The sequence below is a fragment of the Papilio machaon genome, chromosome 14, assembly GCF_912999745.1.
Source record: "Papilio machaon chromosome 14, ilPapMach1.1, whole genome shotgun sequence".
NCBI classification, from domain to species: Eukaryota; Metazoa; Arthropoda; class Insecta; order Lepidoptera; family Papilionidae; genus Papilio; species Papilio machaon.
The window spans coordinates 6,469,130-6,488,092 of record NC_059999.1 but is presented as its reverse complement, the minus strand read 5'-3'; the positions used below and the strand labels follow the sequence as shown (position 1 = coordinate 6,488,092).

The 18,963-nt window shown below is 31.5% G+C and overlaps 1 protein-coding gene across 1 annotated transcript in view; it reads right to left on the bottom strand.

Annotated features, from left to right (window-relative positions):
- LOC106708395 (connectin) overlaps positions 1-18,963 on the bottom strand; it is a 39,080-nt gene that overhangs the window by 5,992 nt on the left and 14,125 nt on the right. Inside the window, exon 2 of the mRNA XM_045681016.1 lies at positions 2,044-2,105. The gene's annotated coding sequence lies outside the window, so the exon portion shown is untranslated. The remainder of the gene's footprint in view (positions 1-2,043; positions 2,106-18,963) is intronic.

Here is an 18,963-nt window from a genome sequence, read left to right as displayed (position 1 = left end):
TTGTTGTCTTGTTCCCGTTCTCGGTAAACGCATTAAGATAATGCTGTTTACACACAGACGCCGAATTTGTAACGCAACTAAATCAGTTACGTGTTAAAATTTTCTAAAATAAAACGAAACCTCTTACTAATTGTTTGTAAATAACACATTTAAGCCTATGATGTCACATCTGTACACAAAACAAAACACATCCTCTGCTAGATTGTGCGTACAGTGTTTTGATAGTAACCACTTACCACAATGTACTATATTTTTTAGAGGTTAGGGGTGTCAAATAATATTTCTTCTAAGATAATGAGCTTATATTGTTATAATTTTTTTTCAGAATAACAATGTTCTGTTCCGGTTTCGAACTATGCAAAATATTGTGTGGAACACAATCCTTAATTAACTATATCGGTCACTAAACGGACGCGTAGGATGCAGTTTACATTGAAAGATAGATTTCGTTGTAATGACTAGAATGACATCATTATCAACAGTAACAGTTTTATATATAATGTATTACTTTAATTTACTGGCGTATTTTTTTAATTTTGTGCACAAAATACAATCATATTGTTGTGTGTATTGTCTGAATCATTGTTTTAAAATTCAATTATAAAAAGTGAATGTTACTCAAAACGATCTTCAGTATTGTCTTTTATAAGTTACATATGCCTTGTGGTAATAGTGACAAAAGACCATACCTTATATTTGGCAAAAATATAACTCAAAATAACATTAAACATCTGGCTCAAGTAATAAAACTTATTAATAGGCGTCAAGTGCCTCATTTACTGAACTATTTTTTCTTCTATTACATAGAAATTAGGCCGTGAATAACACCTGTGAACTCAGCGAAATGATGTGAATAATAGCTTTATTATATACTATGTTTTAATGGAACATTAACATCCTTTAATGTTTCAAAAGCAATAAATTTTAAGAAAATAAAAATATATTATGTGGACAAGTCATACATGTATGACTCATGGTGTGTTTAGCAACAATGTAAACAGTGACGTCAAAATTTGTTGTAGATGTATTAATAGTTAAAAATCGATATTAATATGAGAACTTACGTATCGTATCTTGGACTTATATAGCTCTTGCCCGCGACTTCGTTCGCGCGGAATTAAAAAAAAAACTTAGTAAGTAGTACTTAGCTTATGTATTTAGATTCGATTATGTTCTACATCTGTGCCAAATTTTATCCAGATCAGTTTAATCGTTTTGGAGACACTAACAAACATCGATTCATCCATACAAAATTTCGAATTTATAATATTAGTATGAAGTATGATCTACGTCGATTTAAATCAAATTAAATGATTTCCATAGAATGAACGGTTTACAAGTTTGGAAATATTTTTAAAATAACAAGAGTTTATCTGTTTTTATTCGTCATCTTCATCAACCAATGTCAGTCCACTGTTGGAAAGAGACTCCGCAACTTTTACAATATAAGGTTATGGAATTCATTCAAATGCTTACAAATTGTAAAGTGACCACTATCTTTACATCTGGACTTTAAGTTACACTACAGTTAAAAGTATTTTTGCAAATAAATCAGAACAAAATAGTAAATGGAGGATCGTCGGATGCAAAATTCATCCAATTACAAAACAGTTTTCTTAGTGTCAAGAATTGGGTTATTCAAATGCTTCAGGTTGTTTAAATGCATAGCGACGTCGGGCGGCCGGTGATTGATGTAGAGAAGTAGATCTGTTTGCTTTTGTACACCATCTTACGCATAACGAATTTTTAGTAGGTCGAACCGTTGAGATTTTTCTTACAAATATTGGCTATTCTTCCTTCGTTTTCGTTCGTAAGTATATTTGCAAAGGATTATTTGTTCACTTAACAAAACTTACCTCACGTTAGATAGAAAAAGGTCTATTTACACATCAGTAATAACTTTCACGATTGATAAAACGGTATATTAATTTCTCTATACGCCATATATTAGTAAGAAAAACAAATAAATAAATGTTAAATTTAACTATGATGTTTTTTTACTTAGTACCAGATTTACTTTCTTTTCCCTTATTATCCGCTTACCTTAATTTCTGATAGAAGATATTGTTTGATAGTTGCGTCTTATATATTAACTGCCAAATAAACTGAAAAGAAATAAGAGAAAAATATTAAAATACATAAAGCACTTTTGAAACTCATGAACAAAGAAAGTAAGGCATTTTTTATAAGACAAGGGTGCAAACGAGCGGCGGGATCACCAAGGTGATCATCGACGCCCATGGACATCCACAACACTAGAAAAACTTCAGATGCGTTGCCAGCTTTTAAGAATGATATAAGAAGAAGGACCGTAAGTTGTACTGGAGTAGTCTTTATTAAATTATTTATCTATTATAAAGCCTATAAGCATAGGTATCGATCATAATTGTACTTAAACGTATAATTTATAGTATTAAATATTTAACTAACAATTAATTAATATAAAGTAATTTAGTTGTAAAGTTTTCCAATTGGAAACCACTTAGACAATTTTCAAATAATAATCCATTTTGCAATAAAGTTATATAATTTCATAAACTTCGACAATCACATTTATCATACATATTAAAGTTTAAAGGTAGTTTAAAAACATATCGTAAAACTTAATGTTTACGATTTTTCTAATGACGGTAATGAAAGATTTGTCAAAATAAAATTTTGACATTGAAAGATTTCGACCACCATCTTTTTATTTAGAAGAGTTTGCATAGAATATATAGGTTACGATTATGTTTATGGCTCAACTTTTATCTACTCGTATAAATAAAATTTAATGTTTTACCCCTTTGAGTTCTTTATCTACTGTCATAGGATGATTGCGTTTCTAAAAAAGTCACACTATTTTCAACGCGCAGATTGGCGCATAAGAAAAATGTTTAGAGAAAAACAATATTTTAAAGCACACCAATCAGAATTATGGTTCTCTTTATTTTATTTTCTGATTTTTATCTTTTTAATTTGAACCAAGATCGTTTTAAAATTTATGAAAGACCCAAAAAAATATAATTTCAGATTTCAAACACATCTGTCATAATACAGTCGTTCGTGTTACAGCTTAACCACATCCTTTTACGTGAATGTAATAAAAACTGAACATTTTACGCGGTTTCTGTACCCAGTTATGTCTATGTGAACTTAACACGAACACACTAATTCAGCTGACATTTCGTCGTATAACAACCATGACCCCATTAACCGTCGGGTCTAAACAACGAAATTCCATTTGTTTCACTGTAAAGGTCGCATTGTGGGAGAAAAAGAGCTTTCTTAATTGTAGTATTGTGTTAAGAGCATAAAGGTGCATGTCACCGGTCTATAGTAAACTTCGCCAATATGTAATCGTACAAAGAAAATAATTAACTTTCAGCTAATTATATAATGAACAAATTGATAAAAAAAATGGTTTGCTGTTCCCAGCAATGCAAATAAATTATGTGTATATGAAATATATTTTTTTGATATTACATGTCACTTCAATTTTATTAATATGAACAGATTAAGAAAAGAAGCCTGGATAAATACTTCTACGTATCGATTATTTTTACATAGATCTACAATCTATATATATAAAAGAAAGTCGTGTTAGTTACACTATTTATAACTCAAGATAGGTCTTCAGCTTAGAACTAGGAGACGGACATAGGAACTTTTTTTATCTTGTGTGCATTTTTTTATTCCGCGCCGACGGAGTCGCGGGTAAAAGCTAGTTTACCATAAAACCTAAATAAAATACCTTATTATATATTTAGTATATACAAAAGATGTTTTATGTTATGTTTTATCTGTATTCTGTGCCGAGAAGATAATTACATCAAACTATCAATTAAGGGTTCGCTCTCGAGCCGGAAATCCAATTATTTCAATGCGCAGCTATGATGTGTTATTAACATTTTATAATGTACATTAGAATAGGTTCGATAAATTGTATTATATCTCATCATAGTTATTATATGGCATAGTACGAATATACAGAATAGATATTTCAAGTATTAAAAGTATGTATGTAATCTATATAAAAGAAAGTCGTGTTAGTTACAATATTTATAACTCAAGATCGGTCGAACGGATTTAGTTGAAAATTAATCGGGAGGTAGCTTAGAACTAGGAGACGGACATAGGAACTTTTTTATCTTGTGTGCATTTTTTTTTATTCCGCGCGGACGGAGTCGCGGGTAAAAGCTAGTAAAGAATAAAAATTCATATTTCGCGAACATGATGTATATGCGTTGCTTTAAGAAAACCAATTTTAAAATCTTTGTCTGTCTGTCTGTCCGCAAGTGCGCGTTTGTTCCGGGTAATCTCTGAAGCGGTTAAGCCATTTTTTAACGTGAAGGTAGCTGATGCATGCATATTGGAAGTTACTTTTTATCTTTTTTTTCTGTCCTGTCGTAGTCGCGAGCGGTTGATAGTTGACGATGTTATTTGAATTTCATTTTCTATGTGTTAGTTATATGATTGGATCAGGTGGGATTCAAGTGCTGATTTATTCAATACAAAAAAAATGGATGAGTAAAATTAGTGCGATTACACCAGTTATGTAACAATTTACTATCTGTCTGGTGTACATGCCAGTACAGTATGACAGTAGCGCTGGAATGGCACGGACTGTTTTGGCTGACTGGCGTCAGTTAGTGTTTTCATTATGCCTGTTGTATGCCAGCGCTGATTTTGAGCGATACTGTCCTGTTGTATTGTCATAATGTACACCAGGCAGTAAGTCATTTCTCTTTGTTCAAATCTGAAATTAACTGCAATAACTTAGAAGTTTTATAGATTTATTTCTAAAGTTTGTGTTTCAATAATAATAACAAAACACAATCAAAACTGAAAAATGAAAATAATATGTTCATTATCAAGCGAGGTTTATGTTTCCAGCAATTATATTCAATTGCGTAAAACGATTCCATTTCAGAGAAATATGTTATTAATATTTTACTGCTAGCACATATATGAACGACTTCAAAGGTAACTTTTTAATACAAAATGAAGAGAGCTTCGGCGATTGGATATTTTTTGATTTCCGATCAAATATGCTTATTGATTTTTTTTCAATTACGAGAGTAAATATTAAACAACAAATAAAAATAATTTGGTTTGTAATGTCTATAGGTATATTACTATATCACTTAAAATACTATATTATTTAGTGATCAATTACTTACGAATCCAACGTAGAATGAAAAACTAAAAAAACATGGTTTATCTTCCCGACCTGACAGAGGACTACCGCACCCTAAGATACGTTAATGCCATGCTTACTATTTCTTCTTCATGTTTAACTTATATGGCGTGTACTACGAAAATTAGTGCCAGTAACTTTTACTACAAATATTTTACAGCCACTTTATCTTAATTAATGTTTTCAAAAGCGTTCTAACCAAGGATATCTATCTCTAGGCCAATTTCCTTTTCAGGCAGCATTTTTCCCGAATGCCAAACACAAGAAAAGAAAGAATTTTTATTAGAGATGAAATTCTCTAGAATATCTTTTTGAACACGACTCAATTTGCAAGAGGCCATCCTTTTAAAATACATTCAGTTATAAAAACTTTGGATTTTAATTCCAACTATAATTGGAATTTGCTCATCCATTTATTCTAATAATTTAACTTCCTTTGAAAGGAAATACTTTTCATTGAACAGTTTTTTCTAAAATGTCTTTTCTATTAATGTTCAATACATGAATAATGAAAAAGCTCTAACATAATTGAAATTGGATACATATTCTTTTGTGGAAATTTTTGATTGCATTTACTTTTAAAAAAATTGCAAAATACGTAGCACAAGTATAAATATGATTCAAGAGAATTTTATGAAAAATAAATAAGAAATACCAAATTGAAGTAAAGTCAAGTCTCAAAGCTCTATTATAAAGAGCTTTATATTTAAGCTTCTTAGCTTTGTAATATTTATATAACAGGTGCAGCATGTGGACAAGTTTGAAAGCTTATGTTATTAAACATTTTGCAGCTCGTTCGCCATGTCACTAAGCTTATGAAAGCTCAGTGAAGCTCCGAAGTGAAGATACTAAGACCTCATTTATACAGGCGCTTTTTTATCGCGCGTTAAAAATACGTTCATACCGAGCATTTTTATGTGTCTGTTCACACTACAGCGCTGTCAAAACTTGCCTTTTATGTCCCTATGTCCTCTATGCAAAATAGAAACTATGATTAAGTGAGACTGTGAAATTGCTTTAAAAATATTTTATCACGAATTTCACGGTAATAGTTAAGATCTCTCATAAACTGAAACTAAATTTCATAGAATCTTATCGTGAATTTGGTTCATTCCAGCGAACTATTAAATAACTACGTTTCCAGCACCACTTTGGGTACCATTTTCGTTTCGTTTTCATGTCGTATTTTCATTAGCTTCGTTCTTAATGTTATTATATTAATTGGCTGATATTAATTACGAAGCAACATGAAATAGCTTTAAAGTAAATTAAAGATTAAGAAACAAAAGTTGTTCAAAAAGTTTTCAGAGAATAGTGGAATTGAAGCTTTGAACTCGTCGCCGACTCGAATTACTGGACTTTGACAGTTCCTATTCATTTGTAATTTTGTTTGAAAGCTCTTGTGATCTGCTTTCCATTGGAAACTAAGTTCTTAGAACTTTTATCTTTTCTACAGTTAGTTAAATTACATTTGATTAAAATTGTAGACACTTTTACCAGTCTTTTCACTTTTGCAGTCTTTCATTTAGGGTCTTATGTCTATCGGATTTAGCTATAAAATTTTAAACTAATTACTTAGTTTAATTAATGATCTTATGACCTCAACCTTGTCTTTTTCGTGTCAAAGAAGATTAAAAATAAATGAAGCAAGTCTAACAAAATGTCTATCAAACTAAACAAATCTAATATAGACCAGACTGATCAGTCAGTTGTCATACTCTTAATAACATTATAATTGCGAATTTTTGGATGGATGCATGGTTATAAGAAGGTAGCTCCAGAACTGCTGCAATGGATCTCGCTTAAATTTGATATATATGTAGAGCACAGTCTAGATGAACACTTAGGCTACCTATAATCCCAGAAATATATACAGTTCCCGTGGAATACGTTTGATTAACATATTTACTTGATAACGCTGCAACTGCTCAACACATCTTATTGAAATGTGGCACAGATATAGAACATAGTATAGAATAACACATGAGATACTTTTCACCTTTTTTTTTAACTGAGCAGATGCGGGCAAAACCTAAACACTTTAACAGTTCCTTTAGCAGTTCCTTTCATTTTTTCCATTCATTTTTTTAGATCTATTTTACTTAGGTCTCTCTTAGTGGCTATTTACAGACATAGCATGTGATAGTAAGTCTGCTTGTTATTTCAATTTAAAATTTCTGTACTAATTTAAATAACTACTCTACGATTAGTAATTCCCATATGATAATATTATTTTGGGATTAGAAATATCAGAGTTGAATTAAAGTAAATATATTATAATATAACAAGTCATTATAACTTTATGGATGTTCTAAACAAACAAGTAATCTTGCGGTATCTAACACATTACTGCTTCAACAACATAGAGCTTTGTCCCAATTTAACGGCTCGCTGGAGTTGTTTTATTTGTTTTATGTTTTCACCAGAGATACTCTGACTCACAATGCCGCTCTTACCGCTTTATCTCGGATTTAGTTCACGCTAAATACATTCTTGTCTGTCCGCTACATTTGAAAATAATATAACAATACGATGTTTTTATTCAATAAACTGAATTGAGTTGTTTAAGTCTTATGTAGTAGTAAGCGATCTGCGACTTTGTCAACAATGACAGTAACAATTATTGTACTTTTGTATTGGGAAAGAGGAAGTTCTCAAGAATAATTAACAAAAAACTCTATGAACTTGGAACGCAATAGCATCTGCGATATAATGCTCCTCAGTTGAAAGACATGCTCGAACGCATTAAATGGCTTCTAGGCTAAGCAAAATTGTTCCGGTGCGTTCCTCGGAGATCCCGGAACCCTCTTCGATTACGCTCGAGGCTGGCCACCGACGGGATTTTAGTGGGTCTGATCCCGCATAACCCTGTCTTCCTCCAGGAGGAAGGGTATCTTTCGCAGATTCCTCCCCCCCATTACAAAAAAAGGCTATTTGTTGCCAATACTTTACAAGTCTTGTAAACGTTGTCTTATTTATTCCTTTGTCCGATGCGTCCGTTGTAGATGACAACAGACAAATCGGACAAAGGAGAAGTGTTTAATTTCCCCGATGACTTTTGACACTAACTTTATTCACGTAAAGTTGTAAAGGTTAAAAGAAAAAGGTTGTCTTGGACAGATTTAAAATGTAACGCGTTACCATACGTAGAAAATAAACATTTTAAGTTATATGAACTACTTTTGATAATATAAATAAATCTCCTGTTATCTGATTATTCGCTAACCTTAAATGGAAACCGGATTTTTGCTTACAACAATTTATTTCTAAAAAATGTAGTCGCTTTAAAACATAAAGGACTTCTCGAATCTTGTAGGGAATTTTAAATATAAAAGAGATTCATTATTCTTCTCTTTTCTTTTTCAAAGAGAAGAGAAGGATGGCAATAATTTTTATTGATGTTAAAGTTATCGATGCAACTATGATGCTAATGTTCTATGCACGATTGTAAGAATGCATTATTTATTTTAAAATTATACTGCAATTGCATTTCTAAAGTCATTGCTTAGAAAGTAATGCTAACCTTCTAAATATTTCGTGTAGTTTAATTGATAAATTAGAATCGTTTCGTTTATTTAGGTTATGTAAACAATCTATGTTATGTTTGTTATATTTGTTTGGACGCCCTTGTTGGGAACTTCGTAGGCAGATGCTGGTAACACGCGTAACTTATGACGTCACACGATCAGGATTACAAAACTTTAGAATTAATGACATCATAATATGTTACGTTATTCTGTCGGATATAGGTTCCTTGATTGCCGCCTTATTTGAAATATTGCAATGTCTATAAAATTCTCGTGTCACAATGTTAGTTACTGTACTCCTCCGAAACGGCTTGACCCATTTTTATAAAATTTTATATGCATATTCAGTAGGTCTGAGAATCGGCTACTATCTACTTTTCATACTCATATTAAGTTTTTTTTTAAATGCGCGCGAACGGAGTCGCTGGCGACAGCTAGTATTTAGATAAAAATTAAAAAAAAATATATAAAGATAACTCAGCTAAGAATATAAAAATTACAACTTATTATTTAGAGTTAAGCTGGATTTAAACATGGAGATGCATTAAAAATAATTAAAAATCGGTAGCTATTTCATTTTTATTGTTACTTAAGTTATGATTTAATCCCATCTTATCTTACTCATATTATAAATGCGAATGTTTAGATGGATGGATGAATGGATGGATATTTGTTAGAAGGTATTCCCGGATCGGCTCAACGAATTTTGATGAAATTGGGCACAGTTGTAGAACATAGTCTGGAAGAACACATAGGCTACTTTTTAAGTTTTTTTTTATTCCGCGAGGTCGGAGTCGGGGGTGACAGCTAGTTATTAAATAAACGAAAAAGAACTCTATATTTTTATCGCTTAAATCTCATCATAAAAATTGCTGGATACAATTTGAGATTCGAGTTTATATGTTCAAAAGTCAATAAAGATCAATCAATGTCTGCTCAGTGGATAAATTGAGGCGCACAGTATACGTAATTGGATTCCAAAATACGAAGCTTATTTACCTATATTATTTATTTACAAATTGTGTAATTAAAATTGACAGATATTTATTGTTATACTAGCTGTCCGCGCGCAGTTTAAAAAAAGAAAAAATGAAAAATAGATGTTGGCCGATTCTCAGACCTACTGAATATGCTCACAAAATTTCATGAGAATCGGTTAAGCCGTTTCGGAGGAGTATGACAACAAAAACTGTGACACGAGAATTTTATATATTAGATTTATTCTAATACCACAGTTATAAAGGTGGATGAAGACCAAAGAAAGTATGTATGGATTGTGTGAAAGAGGATCCGTAATAAAGGAGTAAATTCAGATATGACGGCTGATAAATATGTATGGAAGAGTGGCACATACTGTACCGTAAGAGAAAGGTAAGATGATTAAGTATCACATTAAGTAAGATTAGCATGAAAATATCGTTTGACTTTTGTGGAAGGTTACTTTATTTTAACTTGAGGAGTGATTTACGATATGTTAGGAGAAAAATCGTTATTGTTTTTAAATTAATTCACTAGATTACAACATAATCAGTTTATTTAAAGTGTTGAGATGTTGTAATAACAAATGAAATGTTATAAATATCAAAATGAAATGCAGCCTGCTTCATATGAATGATATTTAAATAAACATAATTCAGGGCGTTATTACGAAAATTACTAACATCTCGTTTTGCAGCTTATTTTGTTTATACGATTACAATGACTTCGTTTGCGTAAAAACATATGTTTGGTTTTTCTAAAAATTTGACTATCATCATCATCATCAGCTCACTATACGTCCCCACCGAGGGGCTCGGAGACTACCCCAATTAAGGGGTGACTAGGCCATAGTCAACCACGCTGGCCAAGTGCGGGTTGGTTGACTTCACACCTATCATTGAATTTCTTCTCAGATATGTGCAGGTTGCATCACGATGTTTTCCTTCACCGTAAGAGCGTCGGATAAATGTACATATGTAAATCGAAAATCGAAAAACACATTGGTACATGGCGGGATTCGAACCCAGGACCTGCAGATTGCAAGTCAAGTGTTTAACTCCTGAGCCACCGACGCTCTCGCTCTTAAAAATTTGACTATATTCTAACATTATTCATATTTCCAATTATCTTTTCCATTTTTTTACAAATCTTTATTTTTTCAGTTACTTGTTAAAGCTCTTCTACCAATTTTGACTTGACACTTCAATTCAAAGTTAACGTCGGAATTCAATAATCGATCTTAAGTACAAAAATGATTCGGTCTCTGAAACGATTGATCTTTATATCAATTCAAAATACTTTGGATAAGCAAAAATGGTTTAAGATCGAATAACGGATTCCGATGTAAGTGAATGAAGTGTAATCTTGGTTAAATAACGCAGAGCGGTTTATTTCAATTTGTTGTATTCAACTATTTACAGAACCGCATTATCTGTAGATAAAACAATTGAAGCGCTGGATTCTCTCACAATTGGGTCGCACAAATAGGTCGGCCACATGAATTGTGCAGTTTAAATTATGCATTTGCGTACACAGTGTCCTGTTGATAGATATATTTCACATGACGTACTGCTGATTTCAACATGCTTTGTTAGGTAAATGATTTAGTCTGCTCGATTGATTTTATAATCCTTAGTACTGAAATACAATTAATATTGATTATTGAAAGACTTACAAGGTTTTCGCGAGTATGCAAGTTTGTGTGTCCATTATTTTATGACCTGTCTAACATAGCTGAATGCATTTTGACGCTAGATTTATTCAAACTTTCGTGAGACATTATCATTACCTAGTATAGAAAACGGCTAAAACACTCACGTACATTTGTCCGGTGTCGGCACCGACTAATTTCGAGCCCGTCAGTGAGTGATAATACCAATCCCACTCACCCTGATGAGGGGACCCCATGGTCTCGAAACTAGTCGGTGCCGACCTGGACAAATGTACATGAGTACTTTAGTCGTTTTCTATATTAGAATTTTGAAGCGTTATAATCATTCGATTGGTCAGATAGGCTTTTATTTTTTTAATTAACGATTAGTTTACATTTGATTAAAATAATAGCATCCGATTTATATTTTCCAGACACTGATTCATTCGTGATTCTCTACGCTCCCGTGGCTTCCCAACAGTTGTGAAGCTCGACTTCAAAAGCTTTGTTCAGTTTAATGGGTCGAGTGCTGTTTTGCTTTAGTTCACAGTTGGTTCGCGGCTACGTGGGTTTATTTCACATCTTCATATATTTAGTGAAAAAACATGACTTTACGACTTTATAGGGTTTATTTTAATGTGACAAAACTCCTATTTAAAAATCCTTTGGTCTTTAAATTAATAATATAAAGCTACATATCTAATATCTATTACTTATTGTACACACGTTTTCACTTTTTTTTAATATGTGAAATAATTAGTTACCGTAACGGAGACTTAGAAGTAATCCATAAAAGTAAAAAAAATTAAAATACTATCGTGTGTAAAATTATTAATAAAACGCAAACAAAGAGCAAATATATCTGTAGTAAATAATAAACTAAAATATTTCTAATACAAGCTACGTAACTTTTAAGAGGATAAAAAGGGAGAGAAACATTTTGTTACATTTTTAAATTTTTCATCAGATCTCTGAGAGTCGTGGCTTTATTGCTGTCAAGATGAAAATTCCAAGGACCGTTGAAAGAAAAATTCATAAGAAGTCTGAGAGCTTCCCAACTTACAAACAAGATGGCGCTGAAGGATTTATGAGGACATCTAATATAACCTTTTTAACTCTTGAAACTAATAATGAAATACATTTTGCGCCACTTGTTATATTAATTTAGAAAACTTTTATGTTTTTCTTTTTTTCATTTCATATTTTTGTATTTTTATGTTGTTATGGATCTTATAGTAATGGACCACCGTTTCTCGTATTACTCGTATTTTTGCAAAAATAATTAAATAGAGAAATACACTCACAACGAAAATAGTTTTGTTTTAGTCGTTGAATTTTTCTTTTTCATAAATTCTGTGCAATTTTATATCTCTTACTCTGCCCAATTTGTGGCGGTGTTCCCAACGCTTAGGTCACGGCATTTTTATTTCAAGTGGAAAAACACAATTTCGAAAGCTTTGTTCCATTTTCATCGGGTGTAGTACTTTTTAGTTCGTTAGTTTAGTGCACGTGTTATTGCTAACTTTTGTACGCTTCAACTTTTTTTTTTGTTTTGAATAAATGAAACCAATTTTGAAAATGTTTCGTTGAAATCTATCTTTTGTTAGATTTAAAAAAAGAAAAATAAAATAGAAATTAATTTTACAAAACTACTCATTACTTTTTCAACATTATGAACGATTACAACACGTTTTTAAATAATTGCAATAGAAACAAACCTCTAGTACAATGTTAAATTTATTTCCTATTTATATTTGACGTTTTCTTATTGTTTTATATTATTATAACAATCAAATTATTTAAAAACTTAGATTGTTAACTATAAAAATATTCCCAGAAATTAATAAGTCCACATAATACCGTTGGGAAATTGGAATCTTTATATACAGAGCGCTGAAATTTCTAAAGATGAAAATAAATTTTCTAACAACGACTTTCGAAGTGATGACCACTCGAGAGAGATGTCGATAACTTTATAAGAAATTTTATATTACTTTGTAAAACTCTGCCGACAATATTTCATCTTACGTCGTAGTTTAGTAATATTTTCTGGACGTACTTTATGATAAATGAAATTTTTGGAAGCTACGTGATATATAACCTTAATACGCATATAAATAGAGGTTAAATTCTGTCAAATCACTTAGTGAACATTTCTGAAACCAGATCTATAGTAAAAAAGTCACTCAATAAGACAGCATATTACACAAAACTGAAAATATATATCATTAGGCATCATCCCGTATAGTCCCTTTATTAAATGGTATTAGTAAATACAGAGGACTTTAATATCATTACTTTGCTCTACTCTTTTGTACGAAATGCATGTACTCGTGTGTACACCGGATAACCAGTAGGATAAAGTAAAGCGGAACTACTCATAGAAAAGTTTCAATGGGTAAGTTTTTCCACTACTTCGTACACGAACTTGGAAGTGTTAACAAGTTAGAAGTGTGGAGGACTACGAGAACGGGAAAATCATTTCGCATTTTGACGTGAAAAAAACAAAATAACAATGATAACTTTACGGTTTTTCTTTTGCCTTCTTATTTTTTATTGGAAAAGATTGTTTCGTGGCCGTTATTGTAACATTTACTTTTGCTGCCGATTTCGTCATACTTTATAGAATAAGATATGCTGGATAAATTTAAAGGAAAAAAAACTGTATTTTCAAAGTAGATATTTAGAAGTGACAAGAAAAAACTGAGCAATGAGGAAAAGTAAAATATGAAAATTCTAACGCAAGGTGCGCACTGATCACGCAACACCGAGAACGGTGTTTATGGCCGACTTTAAACAACTAATATTTAATTCCTTTACGTAACAGAAAACAATTATGTGTAATGTTTTAATTCACTATTCGTGAGTTTCTGAGACCAAAGTCTCTGTATAAAACATATTCTAGCAAGAAAAATCAGAGATAAAAATATTTTTAAACGGAGATTTTAGTCACAAAAACTAACGGTATCTTAGTTGTTATTAAACGTTGAGGTTTCTCTAATATAACCCCTAAAAATAAATTAAGATAACTAAAGTTCATTTTAGCCAATAATGGTGTGGAAATTTAAACTTATTTTAGTTGCCACAGCTATATCCATTAGGCTCTTTCCGGCTCCAAATCGCTTAATGGATTCTATCCAACATTGCGGCTTACATTGAATTCATTGCTTTGAAAAGGTTTAGAAGAGTAATGTATTTTTATGAATTAATCAAAATTCATTCCATTTTTTTTTAAATAAATGTAGAAATTTATTCCAGGCCTTTATGAAATATATAATGCACTTTTTAATAGGAAAACCATGCGGAAAATAATACACTATATTACCACTACATTTGACTACTGCATTCGATTTTTTCATTCAAATTTATATATTGTGACAATTTTATAACAAATGTTCAAGTAAGTTTTTGTATTTGAGTGTTACTTTGTCAGTTACATTAAATTACAAAAAATTATGTAAACATGTGTTATATTAGGTCAATGCTACGATTTCGTAGCCTTAAAGGTTACGAGATGAGAATCGATGTAAGAACGACTCGCCATGCGTTTCAGTCATGCGTCTTATTTTTTAATCTCTAGTTAATCTTTTTTTTAGCTCTAAAAGAACTTAATAAGCCTATGTGAGATTTCATCTAACAAAACAACAACAACATTTGCATTTATAATATTAGTAAGATCTACGATTCCGTTAATTTCTATGTTGTGTGAGAAAAAGATAGTTTATTCTCTTGTGAGAGAGAGATAGTAGAGACCATAAAATGGACGTTAATCAAAGTGAACTTCATTATATCCAAGAGATTAATGTGTGCGCAGAATTCATTGAAATGCCGTCGGGATCGGACGAATAATTAACGAGTTAATGTAATTACCATCTCACTGAATCCCCTGCATATGAATGTAAACCTAATTACGTGTGGCTTACGGTTCAGTTCCTTTTATCCTTTCTGTTCAATACTTAGTACATTCAACGTTGATAGAGATTTAATTGTAGTTAATTGGTACAATTTTGTCGCGTAGCTTATATTTCAAATCGTAGTTTTGATACAATGTTAAAATGTGCAAATAAAGCAGATGTTTGTAAAGGGAAGGCTTTAAGTAAATGTTTCCAACTACTCTATCTCAAGGAAGAAAAAAATTGATACCTCCTAAACCTTATGTACAAGCTTCTGGAAATCACAATTGTACGAACACACAAACATGCCTTCAAAAACATTTCATTCTAACTCACGATCATCAGAGGTCACTCAAATACAAAAAAATGTTCAGTTAAAGTTGACTTAAAATCATTTTAGTTTACTCGTAGCACTTTAATTTTTCAAATTTTTTTTTGACTGTGCGCCAAATAAAGCTACGGAGTAAATTAAAGTTAATATAAATCACTAGGTCAGACACGAATCTGGGACATGCAAATAAGGCTATATTGAAGTTGCAGCTTAAATTATGCATCGACACAGCCTCGCGCGTCGATTGCAGCTTCCTACGTCTAACTTAACCACATAATGGATGTATACTAAAGTTGCATATAAGTGATATATCAATTTAAAATAAACCGTTTTTATCTTAGCTAATGTTATAAAAATTTAGAAATGAATTGTATTATTATATATTTGTAACTGATAAACTCAAAAACCACTGGACTGATTTCAGATTTTTTTTCACCATTAGAATGCTACGTTATCCCTCAGTAACATAGGCTATATTTAATTTTGGAATCTACCTATATACATATTAATAAAATTGGAGTGTATATTATATGATGTACTTGTTTGCGTTGCTGATAACGATAATTTTTTTTTTTTTAATTTTTCGTATTTCTGTCCGCAAAGCCACGTTTATTCTGAGTAATCTCCGGAATGGCTGAATCGATTTTGACAGGACTTTGATGGAAAGGTGGCTGATGTCTGCGGCAATATTTTAGGCTACTCTTTTTTAATTTTAACGAAAAGTATTCCCGGGCGACCTCTAGCCAAAAGTAAATGTCCATCTGTAAAAAGCCGAGGCTAGTACTTACTACGTTATTACGAAAAATCTCATAAATTTAATATAACTTACATCTAATGCGGAATACAAAAGTGAAGCGAAAAAAGTCATCCGGAGACCTTTGTTACGTTAAATTCTCTCAGTGTTGTTATCTACAATACAAAAATTTATTCTTGCACTATAACTTTTAGGAAATTGTATTTAGTAAACGCAGAGTAACTAATAAAAATGTTGTGTTTCATAAAAGAAAAGTTGTGTTTTATTTAAGTAATATTGTTAAATTTCTTTTAACAAAAAGTTTGCGGTAGGTATGGAATTTGTACCGATTGTAATGAGTCCTAATAATGAATACCGGGCCTGTTTAATTGAGAACGTTCCTTTGATCGTTCATTTGGTATTTCATTAAACAAAGGAAATTAAAGGCTGATATTGGAAACAAAAAAATTGATATGTGAAAGTGAAGATATCTAACAAATTAAACATCTTTCACGCAATCCATTCATCTCTACTTAAGTCTATACACATACAGATATTATTTATGACTCCAATTTTATAATTAAATTTTAAGTAATAAAGTAAGTAAGAAAAAATAATCTATTATTAAAAGATATCGTTTTCTATAAACATAATATTGAAAACAAGAATGCATAGTGAGTCATAGTTTGGAGGTCAGCGCCCACACATCGATGTCTGTCCATTGAAGAGATACGCAACTAGTATTTCACGTTTGTATAAACAAATCTGTTACAAATAGTGTTACATTACACTCATGTAATGTTACATAAACAAACAGAATACAAATAGTTTCTTACAACCTACCTATTGTAAAGTAAGGTCTTCATATATGCACATTTAGATTATTTTTAATTCGTATTTAATGTCTCTAGAAATGAATACTGATTACCTATTAATATAAATTATAACCTTTATGAATTGTAATAACAACATTTTTATTTTATTGAAATTTACAAAAAAGTGTAAGTACATTGTTATTTATGCCCGTTTTAACCAACCTTTGGGGCTAAAGTATTTTAGATAGATAAATCTTTGTTTAAGGGTCTTTCTAAATGTAAAGCAATATTTTGAAATTAGATGACACCAAAACGTTGTTGAAAACTAATTTCTTACTACCCCATAAATGCTGGGTAAGGGAACACTAAATTTAAGCAATAGTTGGCGAAAATGGCAAATACATATATTAAAAATAATAGCAACATTAAAATGAAGATCTCAATTACATTCATATAGAAACACTGAATTTGAATTGTAGCACGTGCGAATCTTTCAGGTCGAGTTGGGTCACAATGCACCGCAAACGTTGCACTAGTGTTGTGTTGACCCAGTTGCTCGCATCATTTACAACCCACATACTCGCGGGTAGTGGCTACTGAGTGCACTTCCTCAACACGTAAATACAAATAGAAGAACAAAGAGATGGATTAAAGTAAGTTTGACATTTCTTTTTTTTATATCAAAAGGTGGCAAACGCAAATAGTCACCTGAATTCGTCGTAAATGCGAGGCAACCGTTACCCATAGACATCTGCAAATGCAGATGCGTTGCCTACCTCTAATAAACAGAGAAGGGGATGCACAGAAAGAGGATATTTTTCCTTCCAATACGTGCCCTCTTCCACCCGCTTCCCCTTCCTTCCCATCCTTTACTAATAAGAAAAAGGTGGTAAGGGAAAGAGGATTAAAATTAGGCCTCCGGTACCACGCTCTTCAGACGAAACGCGAAAATGTTTCCACTTGACGCCTGGCTTCTGTTTGTATTCGGGTATTTCACCGTAACCCGGCCCATTCATGCACAAAACAAACATTGTTGTTGCGGGATCTAACAATGTTAGAGTTAGTTACTCTATCCTTTCGTTCAACAGCAACTTAACTGTACTAATAATTGTCCCAAAACATAGAAATAAAAAAAACTCTTCAGCATTACACTTCTGTCTAACAAAAATAGGTATAACTAAGTATTTAAAGTAATGATATTTTTTTATTACACAGTTATAAGTTACATTTGTCTGTAAGGAATGTTTTTCGTACTCAGACCCTTTTCACAAATCTATTTTGCCCCATGTCGAAATGAGAGTGTAATGGTAATATTTATGTCTTCCGAGGGTAGTTTACGGCCGTTGGCGGCCGTTCGTAAAACCTATGTTTTGAGGATTAACGTAACTCGCATATACATATATGTGATATTGTTTACCAATACCGTAACATGTCGAATTATTTTTTAGTGTTTCTTGAATTTAAATCAATATTTATTTGTATACTTTATAAGTTGTATGTTGTATACTTTATAAAGTATAGCTGGCATTAAAAAAACTTAGTAGCCTATGTGTTCTTCCAGAACATGTTCTACATTTATAATAAATTTCAGCAAGTTCCGTTAAGCGGTTCTAGAGATACCTTCAAAGAAACGTCCATTCATCTATCTAAACATTCGAAATTATAATATAAGTAAGATTCTAACATCTGTTTTACATTCCTCTTCCGACGTAAAATTTACAAAATTTAAAAATAGTCTAATATTTTTGAACCATTCTAATTAAACTTAAACAAACTTGAAAGAATAATTTTGTACAGTCTGTAACCATATAATCTATAGAATTAAACTTACTAATGTTTTTTTTTTAATCTATGGT